The sequence below is a fragment of the Eleutherodactylus coqui genome, chromosome 2, assembly GCF_035609145.1.
Source record: "Eleutherodactylus coqui strain aEleCoq1 chromosome 2, aEleCoq1.hap1, whole genome shotgun sequence".
NCBI lineage: Eukaryota > Metazoa > Chordata > Amphibia > Anura > Eleutherodactylidae > Eleutherodactylus > Eleutherodactylus coqui.
The window spans coordinates 27,538,902-27,553,724 of record NC_089838.1 but is presented as its reverse complement, the minus strand read 5'-3'; the positions used below and the strand labels follow the sequence as shown (position 1 = coordinate 27,553,724).

Here is a 14,823-nt window from a genome sequence, read left to right as displayed (position 1 = left end):
GCGGTTGCATCCTGGCCCATTAGACTTGGGGGGCCCATAAGGCCCCTCTTCTCCATATAGGGAGCCCAGTACTATGAATAAAGCATTATAGTTGGGGGTCCTGTTCCAGGTTTTGCATTGGGGCCCAGGAGCTTCAAGTTACGCCTCTGCTGTTGACTGAGGTAACACCACCTGAAAATGTCTACATTTTGGTATTTGTTGCACAAAGTCTTCAGAAAGTTGACTCTCAGCCAACAATTGTATGACTTTGAAAGGTGAGTTACACCCATAGTTGTTATATTATGTAACAGAAGGAGGGAGAAGATTCTACTGGAAACACTGGAAGAAGTGTAAAGACTATGCAAACAGAGCGAGACACTCTTTCCACAATGTGGTAATCCTCCGTCCTATTATCAATGGCTCTATTATGTTACTTGCTCTCTACTATATGCTGTTGCGTAACTTTGCACATGCTGGGGAACATTTACTAATCCTGGCATCTGCGACGGTGGGTTTAGCATGATTTCCTTCAGTGCACCGTGCGCTTAATACATGAAGAGGAGCATGCCGGCACCTCTGTGCAGGGGCGTAACTATAGAGGATGCAGGGGATGCGGTTGCACCCGGGACCAGGAGCCTTAGGGGGCCCATAAGGCCTCTCTTCTCCATATAGGAAGCCCAGTACTATGAGTAAAGCATTATAGTTGGGGGCCCTGTTACAGGTTTTGCATTGGGGCCCAGGAGCTTCAAGTTACGCCTCTGCCTCTGTGCACCTTCTCAGAAATGAGGTCTGACCAGGCGCACATTTCTAGTGAAATTGACACCAGTTTTTGGTGTACATTACGCATATATCTGTTAGTCCGGGGCGGCCACACCCTTTCCCAACAAGCCCAACACTCTTATCGAAATAGTGGCAGGGCCGGCACAGAAAGCTAAAAATTTTTGTGCAAAAATGTGCAACTTTTTTATGCCAGAAAATGGCGTAAGAGCTTTCATAAATGTGCGCCTCTGTGTTTTACATATCTCGTACTGATCATGACTTACATAACTTCGTAAAAAGGTTATCCGGTGAGTTAAATTTCTTACCGGAACGCTCAGAGTTGGACCCCGCACTTCCGCTTGCGTTCTGACAAGAGGCCATATGGCATTGTGGACGTTATAGGAGAGTGACGAGCTGCCGGCTCATTAAAATAATTAGGCAACGCTCTCTTTCTATTACTGTATTGGCCTTAAAGGGGTTATCCGGCAATTTAAATTCCTTACCAGAACATGCACTGCATGATCCGGTTGGGCTACAACAAGAGAAGGGGCGGGTCCAACTGTGCACATTCTGATAAGAAATCGAAATTGCCGGATAACTCTTTTAAGGTCCTCTTACGTTAACAGATGATGATAACCAGCATTGCTATACCTTTTGAAATGTACGGCGGTCGGACTGGTATGTAGTATAGTGCCATGGCCACTTCAATCAGCGCTCATCTATTTGAACGTCGCATGGACCGATTCATATGGTTATTCATCCTCATAAAGTATCATTATTGTCGGCAGCAAATCTCTCATTTAATTGGGTACATGTACCACCATTTCCGTCAGCCCCATAAAAATCAATGGAGTGGCGCTGCACATATGTGACAGTCATGACATCCCTGCAGGTGGGTGCAGCGAGCTTGGAGTGAAAAGCAGTGGGGGGACTCGGGATCCTCATTCTCAGCATTGGTGGAGTCTTAGCAGTGAGACCCCCATTGATTAGACTTTTATCACCTATTCTATAGAGGGGTGATAAAAGTCTAAAAGGTTAAGCTGCAATACCAGATACAGCCACAGGGATGTGACTGAAGCTGTGTCAATTACTGGCAGGAAGGGGCTATAGTGCTGCAAGGTTCGAATCTCCACCAATCACGCTTTCCTTTCTTATGAGTAGACTATCAATGTCGGATTGCAGAAACCCACAATTATTGGCAGATTGAAAATATTCTGGATTATTAGTCAGTAATAATTAGTATTTATAATTTACTTTTAAAAAATGGAGAGCGACAGTCTGATGATATTATGATTTTATGTTTTGCAGAAGAAAAAGAGAAGAGGAACTTCAAGATTTTGAATATCTTAATAAAGCTAGTTGGATTATTTTCAGTCCATCGCCATGTGTGCCGTCAATGCAAACTGAGCACACGGCTACATTCTCAGTCTTCAGTAACATCGGTCACGCTGTATACAATTTGCATAGTGTCTGTCTCATTGTGTTATCGTTAATGTAAAAAAAGCAAAAAAAATTAAAAATATCAAATAGTGGCCAGTTGTGATATAAAAGACATGTTTCAATGGTTACTTGATATTTATTGTCTTTAGTCTTGGCTGTTCCATTAGGATTTAAGAAATGTGTTTTCTGGGAGCGAAATGGAAATTCTGTGCCTTTTAGCTACCTCTCTGGACCCTCTTTGTCCCGTTGAGCTGCAGATTTGCCGCTGTCTTTACATACATCACTTCTGCAGTAAATACAGCATCAGACTGTTACCTACAACTTCCGTATAGTGTCTTTACTGGCTCCGCCCACAGCTTCCAGGTCCTACAACTTACTAGCACCAACCTCCTTTTCACTGAGAGTACCAGAGAAAGTTGCAGCAGCAGACAGAACCATCCGGCACTCTAAACTGCAATGAGCAATACAGCACAGTACTTCCTCCACTGTCCTCCCATCATGCACCTGCAGTGTCTGAGGAGCGAGTACACAGCTGAGGAGATAGTGGAGTAGATTAAGGCCTTGTCACAGGCCTCTACCGTCTCCTTCCCTGGGGGTTGCACGGGACCCGTCCAAGTTACTGCTGAGGAAATTTCACAGGGTAACCCAAGTAGCAATTCACTTTAAGGTCCTTTTGTCATTCGTGACGCCAATGTTCCATCCTCTGCGGTGAATCCAGACGTTGTTAATAAAGAGTCCACACACAGGAATAACGTTTCAGAGCAGAAGCAGGAAGGGTTGGTTAAGCTCGTTTACTTGTACAAACGGTTAACAGTCCAAACAATTTATACAAGCTATCAGAACACTGGTGCAGACAAGGGAGGAATCACAGGATGACAGAGGAGTCCACAGTCCAAGTTATCTGTGGGGTTCTGTTCCGGCCACTCTCCTTCTCTCCAGCTCTCTACTGATCAACACTCACATTTAGGGAAGGGCACACAGCGCTGCATGGCGGCCCCTCTCACTCTCTCAGTCCTCCAGGTCAATAGCAGGAAGGCCTGGGTGAATTGGCACAGAGAGAAGGCACAGTCTCTCCTACTCAGTAAAGGTTTCTTGCTTCCTCCAGACTGCTGCTAAACTCTCTCAAGAAGAAGAATAACAACCACCATGCACTACACCTTGCTATCACAAATTTATAACATGGTCACATGGCACACAACAAGATACATTTTCCAGACATAACCCAGACAGTAACCCATTCAGTGCTGCAGAGGTGCAATGCACATCAAATTCACTCACATAGAAGACACTGACAGTACATAGGCACAAGACAAACACATTCAAACTTATGGAGGGGCCCTGTTAACTCTGGGCCACTACACACTGCTCACAGGATGTTGGATGATGGACAGGGAAGGAAGTAGCAGATGAGGACAAGAAGTAATACAATAGTTTACAACTGGACAATCCTTTTAAAGTTTACTGTCAATCATATCTGTGCCGGCAACCGGCACATCAGAGAGCCGGAGCCACGGGAGAAGGTGAGACCCGCACTGGTCCCTACAGGGGCGTGGGTCGGGTCCTGCTGCAAGAATTCTCGCAGGGGATCCGAGTCGGCCGTGTGCAGGCAGGCAAAATATCTGACCTATAATAAAGATATTGTCTGCTGTAGTTGATCTATATTATACGGTTTCTATTGCTGGAGGACACTTAAGAACATTTTCCACATAGACAGACCCCATCGGGACTGTCTTGGAATGTAAGGAGGGATCTGTAAGGTAATCATGCTTTAGGTATATGATGTCTTCAGTCTGTACATTCCTCCTCTGGTATTTCCAGTCTCCTGTTTTGTTTGCTGTGAATGACATACATAGGTTGGCGGTGCTAATCGCTGTAATATGACTTAATGACATTTTGTGCAGCCAGCATGTCCTCCGTGTTTGATGTGAACAAGCTGCAACGTGCCGCAGAGTTAGTAGAGAACAATATCAACTTCTGTGATAACTATTATTACATAAAGAGAACAATCTGGCTCAACGCGATTGGCTGAAGTCAAATTAACATTCACTCCCTTACATTCCAAACACAGATCCTATTATGTCATTCTTTACATGGGACCACTCTCCCTCTTGGACGAGGGGCAACTACTTTTGGTCCCTCAGACAGGTCCTGTGTTGTGGATGTGATACTTATATGCTTGAACATAGTCTTCTATATGTTCAATGGTGGACCTCATTTTATATTCCCTTTTTTCTCCACCGCCTTCAGGGCTAAAAAATGTGAAATAATAGGTTTACTTAAAGGGGATGGACTAGAAGTGAATACCCACATTTGAGAACCATTTTGTACATTTAAATGGGTTGTCCAACATAAATTTAAAAAAAACATTCCCCATGCCAAAAAAATAAATAAACATGCTTATATTCATATACTCACCTGTCCCACATCTTCTGCAGTGGGGGGTCTGGGTCTCCCTTGTGATGCAATGATTACAGTCTAAATCAGCCTGTTTAATGGATGTTAAAGGCTGCTGCAGCCAATCACAGACCTCAGCCTCTGAGCGATTATTTATGTATTAAGCTTGGTTCTGGTGCTGTAATTATGTTTTCAGCTTGGTTCTGGTGCTGTATTTATGTTTTCTGCTTGGTTCTGGTGCTGTATTTATGTTTTCAGCTTGGTTCTGACGCTGTATTTATGTTATGAGTTTTGTTCTGACCAGTATATATATATTATAAGCTTGGTTATGGTACACTATTTTTTCACTAAGCTGTTCTGGTCTGGGTATGCTGCTATCTTGCTACTTTCTACACAAGTTGAATACAGGCAGACTGCCTATTAGTGCAATTTATATCGTTTTTTTTTTTTTTAGAATGGGGAATAATTCTGCATAGGGTGATTGATGTGTTTTAAGCTTGTTATAGACTTTATCCGGTGCCTGGCAGCTGCTTATCTCCCTTCTATCACTATTAAAATAACATGCTTATTGAGACAGGTTGAAAATGCCTGCTAATGGATGAGTGGGAGTGATATCTATGACACCTATGTAATAGCATCGGTGGAAACGGAGGTAAATATTCTAATATTCTAATATTCCATGGCAATTATTCATTAGAGTCCTGGTGAGTCTTTAATAAATGATATTTTTAAGTCCAGAGTTTCCTATGTAGCACTCTAATGAGTTCTAGTAGTTGCCTAATGACAGGCCTCCATCAGCGGAGGTGCCTATCTTAGTTCTTTTCGTGTAGCTGTGATGGCGTTGTGTACGCTACCATCATTTTGCCCTAGTGATAGAGTATAGATGCCTGTAGAGGTGGGAGCTACTACTTTAAATGTTACTTTGGTTGGAGTCACAGATTGTTTGCACTTTTATGAGCGTGGGCGTCCTGTGGCTCCAATTTGCTCGCTTCCTCCAGTATGACTCATTTTGTCTCCTCATTAAGTATACAGTTAACCTAGAATAGTGTCCATCTGGACAATGCGGTTCACCACTGTCTAATGCCATGAAAGCAAAAATAAAGGAACTGCAGCTGGTAAATGTGTTTAATCAAAAGGAAAGAAAAACAGCTCAGGGTAAAAGGCCGCATGACCTGAGAGGACGTCTCCGAGGAATGCATACAGCACGCTCAACCTAAAACACCGCTCAGTTGTGTCAGTCTCCACACGCAACTTAAAGGAGCAATGAACTTGAAGCTGACTGCATAGAACTGCTAAGACCAGGCACAGATAATAATGGATGTAGATGTTTTTGGAGATAAAGTTGAAGATCATGACTTCCTGTCTGCTTTTTGAGAACTTTTTAGAGATTCCCCACCCCTGAATATATAAGCTACGCCCTTAAACATACTCAACTGCCCATGAGTAATACCTATGATCTATATCGAAACACCTATCATTGAGATGGAAGAAGCCAACTCAATAATGAAACAGGAGGAGGTTGGGACAATGCAGAACTGCAAAGACTCCTGATCAGGAAAACTCTATTCTCTTCTGCAGCCATTTCTAGAATTCAGCACCCAAGTCACAAAGACCTAAACATCCAGACCTTTTACCCAGCAGCCAGACATTAGAAAGCAGATTCCGGAAGAAAGAACGCAGCTCCGAAACCCATGCACCCAGACTTCACAACGCAGGCCCAGATAGTTCAGCAGACCCCCGTGCCTAGACCACAGAGACTTTAGTACTAGACCTAAGCACCCAGACCGCAGCAGCCAAACTTCAGATCCAGATGTCATTGCTCAACAGGATGAGTTTTCCATCCAGACGGTTCAGCAGACCTCAGGTCTCAGATGGTGACCTTGACTACTCACCACCACCAAGTCTATACTGTGAACACTCAGAAGAAGACCCCCGCACAGGAGAAAATTTATTTTTTTCTGGGGGTCCAAGAGGTTTTGGGAAAGCTGTGTGACAACCAATATGGCTGCCATTATAGATGACACATGATTTGTCACCCAGCTTCATAGACTTCAGATCAGTCTCAATACACAGACGTATGAGAACAAGGGATATACTGTAGTACTAGACAATTAGAAAATTGGGAAACTGGGTGACAACCCCAATGGGTGCTCTAATGGCAGTCATACAAGTTGCACCATTACTGAACAAAGTTTAACGTAATCAGAAGTGCTTGCGATTGCATTGGTCAACTCTAGTGACTAAGTGGCCCCAAGGGCCCTGCCACACAAGGGGATGGGGTAAAACCTCCGCTTTCACTGCTTCTTCTTCCAGAATACTTTACTGGCCAGAGACGATTGTATATGGATGGAACTTAGCTGACACATTTATAGGAAGCACTCTGCTGGCGCTATTATTTAAGGGGGTAATATGAGCCTCGTGTGGTGCAGAGTGTGAAGCTCTCACTCTCGCTCACAACCTGAAGGTTGCAGGCTCATTCTCCACATGGTTCAGGTAGCCGATTCAAGGTCTCATCCTTCAAAGGTCAATAAAATGAGTACCCTTGCTTGCTAGGGGGTAAAGATGACTGGGGAAGGTGATGCAAACCACCCTGCAAAAACACTCTGCCTAGAAAATGTCACAATGTGACATCACCCTAGTAGTCAGTCACAACTCAGTGCTTGCACCAGGGGACTTTACCTTTTCATGCTGGGAATGCTGTGTACAAGATGCGTTCAGCTGACATGCATATGTTGGGCCCTCAGTTGGCTGTAATTATATGGTTATGAAATGTATGCACTGTATAGCAGCATTATTTATTTGTACAGTAGGGCACCATTCTTTATATGCTCTGTATATTGGCATTATTTATTTGAACAGCATGACATTATTTATGTGCTCTGTATGGTGGCATGTGTTCATTTGTACACTATAGCAGCACAAGTTCTGTATGCTGACATTATGTATATCATTATGTGTTTAGCATGGCAGTGTTATCTATTTACACAGTATAGCAGCACTAGTTCTGTCTACTGACATTATGTATTTGTTTAGCATGGCAGTGCTATCTATTTACACAGTATAGCAGCACTAGTTCTGTGTACTGTGTGATGGCATTGTTTATTTGTACAGCATGGCAGCAGGTCTGTATACGTACTGTATACAGCATTATATTTTTATTCAGCATAGCAAGACGACTTCTGCAAGCTGTATGATGGCATTGTATATATTTGTACACCATGGCAGCATTTTCTATGTGGATTGTATGGTGAGATTACATGTTTGTACAGTATGACAGAGTCTTGTATTTGTACTGTAAAGTGGTATTAGTTATGCTTAACTAATGTACTTATGTGTCTTAATGTACTCTCTCAGGAAAGCCAGAACTGCATATATATATATATATATATATATATATATATATATATACACAGTTCTGGCTTACCAACATCAGCAAGCCGTAATTGAGGGCAGACATGTGTGAGTTAGAATCTGAAGACCATATATATATATATATATCTCCTTCAGTTTCTAACTCACACATGTCTGCCCTCAATTACGGCTTGCTGATGTTTTGTAATAAGTGGAAAGGTCTCCACATGTTCTGATTGTGTTTCATTGGCAGGATTAGTAAACCTAAATGGTTTTGCAGTAATACTGGTTGAGTGGATTTGGCGCCAGGACAGTATGAATGAGTCACCGTGAGCCCGCAGCTAGAAATAAAAATCTGTGTAAAGCTGTGTACGGTTAATTAAAACGACAAATAAGAACGCCATGTTTTGTCTGGCTGAAAATAGCACCAATATCGCATTGCATACATTTCCTCATATTTGATTTATTACATATTTACATGGTAACCATAACTGAAGGTGTGCTAGCCTTCCGAAATAGCAAATGCGTTTAGCTCTGCCGCAGTTGTCTAGAAGGAGGTGTACACAGCGCCACTGCATAGTTAGGCACATTTGCCATTCAGAAGTCTAGGAAAGCAAAGTGAGGAAAGGCAGGAGAAAGTTGAGCTGTCCCCATATACATTAGAGAGTTGTCTGACTCCACTGTTATCAGTGGGTTTGGCTGACTAAACTCTAATGGGAGCCTTAAAGGGGTATTCAAGCCACAGAAGATCTGTTTAAAATCTAATGTACACAATATGTTATTCTGTAATAGGTTCACTGCAACTGGACTAGTTACTTCTTGTCCAGATTCCCATGCATTTCAGTGATAACTTTGCCTGCAATACCAACCCTGGCCACTACTGTAAGAACGGAGCTGTCTACTTCGTGCAGAAATCAACTCAGTGTGCAGGCTCAGCGAGTATCATAATAAGTAAATTATCTGTGAAAGGGAGGTTTGCACCCTAGTTTAATTGCTCTAAGATCCTAATTTGTTGACTGTTCTCAACATCTCAAAAGAGATAATAGATGATATTGACAACCAGCAGGGCCTAAAAATCCATGAAGGGAACCATTTTTTTTTTTGAGTCTGCAATTGCAAATTGAAGCTCTCAAGATATACATTAGTGGAAGCAGTTTGATCCTCAGAGCTGAAAGTACAGACCTCTACATAGGCACTCTTTGTAAAAAGAAATTCAAGCCCCTAGGAGTTGTCGTTTCGCTGCAAAACTCGGCATGTAATTACATGACAGGCCATTCTGACCAGACTGTAAGGAGATGTTGGGACTAGTGGATGTGTGAGGACTTGCCCACAAAGCATCTGGGCTCAGGATGTTGTCAACAGACCACCAGTAGAGAGGATCCTCCTATCATTCGACAAGTACAAGCAGCTCCAACTGTTGTGTTGTCCACCATCCAGAGACAGGTGGCGCCATCGTTACACCCCTGTGTCTGTCCGAACTATATCTAGGCGCTTGGCTGAAGGATATTTGGTCTCACTGCGCCCATCACATGTACGGCCTTTGACACCCATCGTCGGCTCTGTTTGCAGTGGTGTCATGAACACCGACACTAGACTGCTACAGGGTGGAACCAGGTTGTCTTCAGTGACTTATCCAGGTTTAGTTTGGCTGCTGATGACGGCCGTGTTCATGTTTTGAAGACCTCGGGGTGAGCGCCTCAATCCTGTCATTGCTGTGGAGCTGCACACTGCCCCCGGCTGGTGTGATGGTCTGGGGGGCCATCGCATGTGACAGTTGGTCACCCCTAGTAGTGGTACGAGGGACAATGACAGCTCAGCGATATGTTCAGGACATCCTGCAGCCACATGTGTTCCTCTCATGGCGGCTTCCAAGAAGCTTCCAGCAGGATAATGTTCGGCCGCACACACAAGGGGGTCACAGGAGCCCCCACAACATTGTCACACATCCGTGGCTGCCCGGTCACCAGATTTATCACCAATAGAACATTATGGGACCATGTGGGATGCCAACTTCTACAGCCTACCAGTTTGCACGATTTAGAGGCTCAGTTACAGCCAATGTAGAGCGATATGCTGTAGGATACTATATGGAACCTGTATGCCTCCATGCCCACCTGTATCACATCTTGTATCCAGGACAGAGGTGGCCCGACAGGGTACTAGAGATATATCATATCTTATAGGACCAAAAAACAAGTGCAAACACCTGCACAGAAAATAGAGAGTTCCTCGGCGCTCTTGTAGGACAGTATATCACTGGTGCTAATTTTCTCTACTCACATATAGTGACATAGAGGAAGCTGGAAGGGGTACTGCTCAAAAATAGCCCACATCAATATAGATTAACCATAGATTATATATAAAGACAAGTGGATGATGCCAAAATAATATATATAAATATCAGTTTAATAAATCCAAGACAAACTGCAACGCGTTTTGGCACTCTACAACGTGCCTTTCTCAAGCAGACAGGCAATACCAAGATACATTCAGTATATACAGATAGGTCTCATTTCATATCTTGTATCCAAGCTAGAGACAGCCCAACAGGGTACTACAGCCTCCATGCCCATCCATATCACATCTTGTATCCAAGCTAGAGGTGGTACGACAGGGTACTAAAGCCTCCATGCCCGCCTGTATCACATCTTGTATCCAAGCTAGAGCTGGTACGACAGGGTACTAGAGCCTCCAATCCTCCTGTATCACATCTTGTATCCAAGCTAGAGGTGGTACAACAGGGTACTAGAGCCTCCATGCCCACCCGTATCACATCTTGTATCCAAGCTAGAGGCTGTACAACAGGACACTAGAGCCTCCATGCCTGCCTGTATCACATCTTGTATCCAAGCTAGAGGCGGTACAACAGGGTACTAGAGCCTCCAATCCCTCCTGTATCACATCTTGTATCCAAGCTAGAGGCGGAACAACAGGGTACTAGCGCCTCCATACCTGCCTGTATCACATCTTGTATCCAAGCTAGAGGCGTTACAACCGAGTACTAGCGCCTCCATACCAGCCTGTATCACATCTTGTATCCAAGCTAGAGGCAGTACAACAGGGTACTAGAGCCTCCATGCCTGCCTGTATCACATCTTGTATCCAAGCTAGAGGCGACACAACAGAGTACTAGAGCCTCCATACCAGCCTGTATCACATCTTGTATCCAAGTTAGCGGCGTTACAACAGGGTACTAGAGCCTCCATGCCCATCTGTATCACATCTTGTATCCAAGCTAGAGGCGGTACAACAGGGTACTAAAGCCTCCATGCCTGCCTGTATCACATCTTGTATCCAAGCTAGAGGCGACACAACACAGTACTAGAGCCTCCATACCAGCCTGTATCACATCTTGTATCCAAGCTAGCGGCAGTACAACAAGGTACTAGAGCCTCCATGCCCACCCATATCACATCTTGTATCCAAGCTAGAGGCGACACAACAGAGTACTAGAGCCTCCATACCCGCCTGTATCACATCTTGTATCCAAGCTAGCGGCGGTACAACAGGGTGCTAGAGCCTCCATGCCCATCTGTATCACATCTTGTATCCAAGCTAGAGGCGGTACAACAGGGTACTAGAGCCTCCATGCCCCCCGTATCACATCTTGTATCCAAGCTAGAGGCGGTACAACAGGGTCCTAGAGCCTGCCTTCAAGGGGTCGGTTTTCTACAATAAACGATCCTTTTGCTCTGATATTGTAATCACACAGAGAAAGTTACTTTCCATTCCGACAACTTCTAGAGGAGGGATTGTTTTGGACAATCTGTGTATATATCTTGCCCACTTTCTCCTCAACCCTAGCCCTCGTTAACGTACCCTTACACGATTCGATTATCGCCCAAACAATCGCTGGAAACAGTGACGTTTGGTGATAGTCGGCCCGTGCCAGACATTGAGCAAGAAATCGCTCACTTGTCGGAGTCGCTACTTTTTAGTTCACCTTAAAACCAAGCGTCTATCGGTCTGTGTAAACAGGCAGTCGTTTATCTATGAACGACTGCCTGTTCGCAGTGGATGGAGGCGGGTGGCCGGAAGAGATCTCTATTGTCTGAACGAGGATCAATCCTGTGTGAAAGGAATGATGGTCTGTGGGATGGCTGATGAGCCCATAACAATCGTCCCGTGTAAAAGTGCCTTTAGATGTCTCAGCTGCAAAAAGGGGGACGAAACAAGATATTTATACTACAAGTTTTGCTTACTTGTGGAGTCATTCTGGTTAAAAGTTCACAGGGAGGTTCTAAGAGGTGGCAAATCCTGATACAGAATGGTGGCTGCACTGATAATGTGCCTGTCGGGGCGGTCAGTCACGGTCTTCCAGCACCAGATAAAACTATTTTACAGAAGTCTTCAACTGGACCATGAAGAAGAGAAAAAAGTATCTCATTACATGTCATTTTTAATACTATATTTCGCCACATTTTACAGCCTAGTATCCTCGGTGAGCCCTGTGTCCATTCGTTCTCCTGATTGTGGGGGTCCTGGGGGACAGATCCCGGCTGTTGATACATTTAGGCCTTGTTCAAACAGCAGAAGTAATATAATATCCTATTAATGCATGGTGTGTTTACAAATAAACATCTGACATCTCGTCTGTTTGTCTTCTGCAGCTCGTGTACAAAGGGAAGTTCCAAGGAGGTGATGGCATGCTATTGTCTTGGCTGCTGCTTCTACCAGCCTGCAAGCTTATTACACAACTAGCTTTAATTTACCAGAAACACATCCTCTGCCAACCATAAACGCGGTACCCTGACTAGTTATTATATTCTTATGTAAGCTATAATCACCCGCTGAACGCGTACGCTGGCCCCAAGACATTACACCCTCCCCAATTGTAATTGTACGTAGTGTTTTACCTTCAGTTACTGAGAAAAGAGGTAACTGTCTGACCAATGTCACCCCTATTACCTCTCATGGAGCTACTTTGTCTGGAACCTCTTCCCTCTTGCAACACTTCCTGGCAGTTAAGGCCCATTTAGGCCTCCTGCACACGGACGGATTTGCATTGCAAAATCCGGAGCGGGATTCTGCCTCTGAATTCTGCAGCAAATCCAGCCCATAGCATGCTATGCGAAAACACGATTTCCTGCCCATGAACAGGAGAGAAATCGAAGCATGCTGCGATTTTGTGCATACTACGCACGGCCGGCTTCCATTGAAGTCAATGGATGCTGTCCGTTCCGTGGCCACTCTGCAATCATCATTGCAGAATGGCTGCAGGAGCCGCGTCATCGCCATAGGGACGGCACGGCATCCCGTCGCTCATCTGTGCGCCAGCTGGCACATTCTCAGCAGGGGAGGCTGCGTCATGGCCATAGCGGCGGCACAGCGTCCTCCGTACTGCGCATGTGCTGCAGCAAAGAAAACCGGCAGAGCAGTAAGCTGGGGTCACCGGCTGGGCACCAGGTCGAACTCTGCTGCGGGAATCCCCCATGCAGGGTCCGACCTGCCTGTGTGCCTGTCTTTTGAGCGATAATTCTCACGTGTAAATGCTACCATGATTTTTAATTCAGCATAAAAACCATTGTTCCTCAGGCCAGCTGATAGCAGGGACCATATGCTGTGATTCTCCACGGGAGCGCTGTTAACATTGCTGCTGTTCCACTGGGAGAACAATGGTGCTGTATGCAGATAACAGACCACCCACTGTTATCAGCACACAGCGAAGGGAGCTTCATTTAAATGCAAATAAAGCCAATAAGTTACTAATGGGCATTAGTGCCCATGCCAAATGATCGCTCAAAATTGGCACTCAAACTGTCTTTTGAGCGAATTTTGAGCGATCATCTTTGCGTGTAAATGGGGCTTTAGAAATAGTGAGGACTCGCCTCTCCTACCAACTGTGCAGAGGCATGCTTATTCGAATCTGTCATGACTGGGTGTCAGTAACCAAATGGGGAACTGCAGACAGACCTGAACATTTAGGCCTAGTGCCCACGGCTGTGACGGGCTCCGCAAGCGGAATTCCGTAGCGGAGCCCGTCACGGCACCCCCCCCCCTAGAAACCCCATACTTACCTACGTATTTGCCGCCAGACGTCTCGCATGACGCGGCCGGTGGTAGGCGGGGAAGCGTTTTGACTAGAGATGAGCGAACGCGTTCGTCCGAGCTTGCTATTCGTGCGAATATTAGGGTGTTCGGGATGTTCGTTATTCGTAACGAACACCATGCGGTGTTCTGGTAAATTAAACTTTCTTCCCTGAGACGTTAGCGCTTTTTTTTGGCCAATATAAAGACAGGGAAGGCATTACAACTTCCCCCTGCAACGTTTAAGCCCTATACCACCCCCCTGCTGTGAGTGGCTGGGGAGATAAGGTGTCCGCCTGATATGAAAGTCTGCCCCTCCCGCTGCTCGCTATGGATGCATTCTATATGCGCTCAATGGGGCCAGCGGCAGCAGCGCTGACCCCATTGAGAACATATAGAAGACAAATCCTTCTTCTCTGGCACAGCTGTAACAGCTGTAGCAGAGAAGAACGATGTTTGCCCATTGAATTCAATGGAACCGGCAATACAGCCGACTCCACTGAATGCAATGGGCTGCCGGCGATCGCAGGATGAATGGTCGGAAAGGGGTTAAATATATAACCCCTTCCCTGCAATTCATCCAGAAATGTGTTACACTAAAAATATATACCGGCGTATAAGGCGACCGGGCGTATAAGACGACCCCCCAACTGTCACCTTATACGCCGGTAATACAGTGGAGCAAAGAATAAAAAGCATTACTTACGTTTTTAGATGATCTGCGGCGCTCCTGCAGGCTGTCACTCCCTCCTGGTCCACGGCAGACAAGCTTTCTCCACGAAAGACTTTAAATCCCTGCCTCCAGAAGCACATGTGCCTTCAGCCAATCACAGCCAATGACAATGATGTCATTGAATGGCTGTGATTGGCTGT

General features: G+C 45.1%; 1 long non-coding RNA gene across 1 annotated transcript; it reads right to left on the bottom strand.

Annotated features, from left to right (window-relative positions):
• Nucleotides 1–3,926: 3,926 nt before the first annotated feature.
• Nucleotides 3,927–14,695, bottom strand: LOC136611197 (uncharacterized). The gene is made up of 3 exons (XR_010790231.1): nt 14,657–14,695; nt 12,126–12,277; nt 3,927–4,012 (listed from the first exon to the last, which is right to left on the bottom strand). It is a non-coding gene; the product is annotated as an uncharacterized lncRNA (long non-coding RNA).
• Between the last annotated feature and the right edge of the window lie 128 nt (nt 14,696–14,823).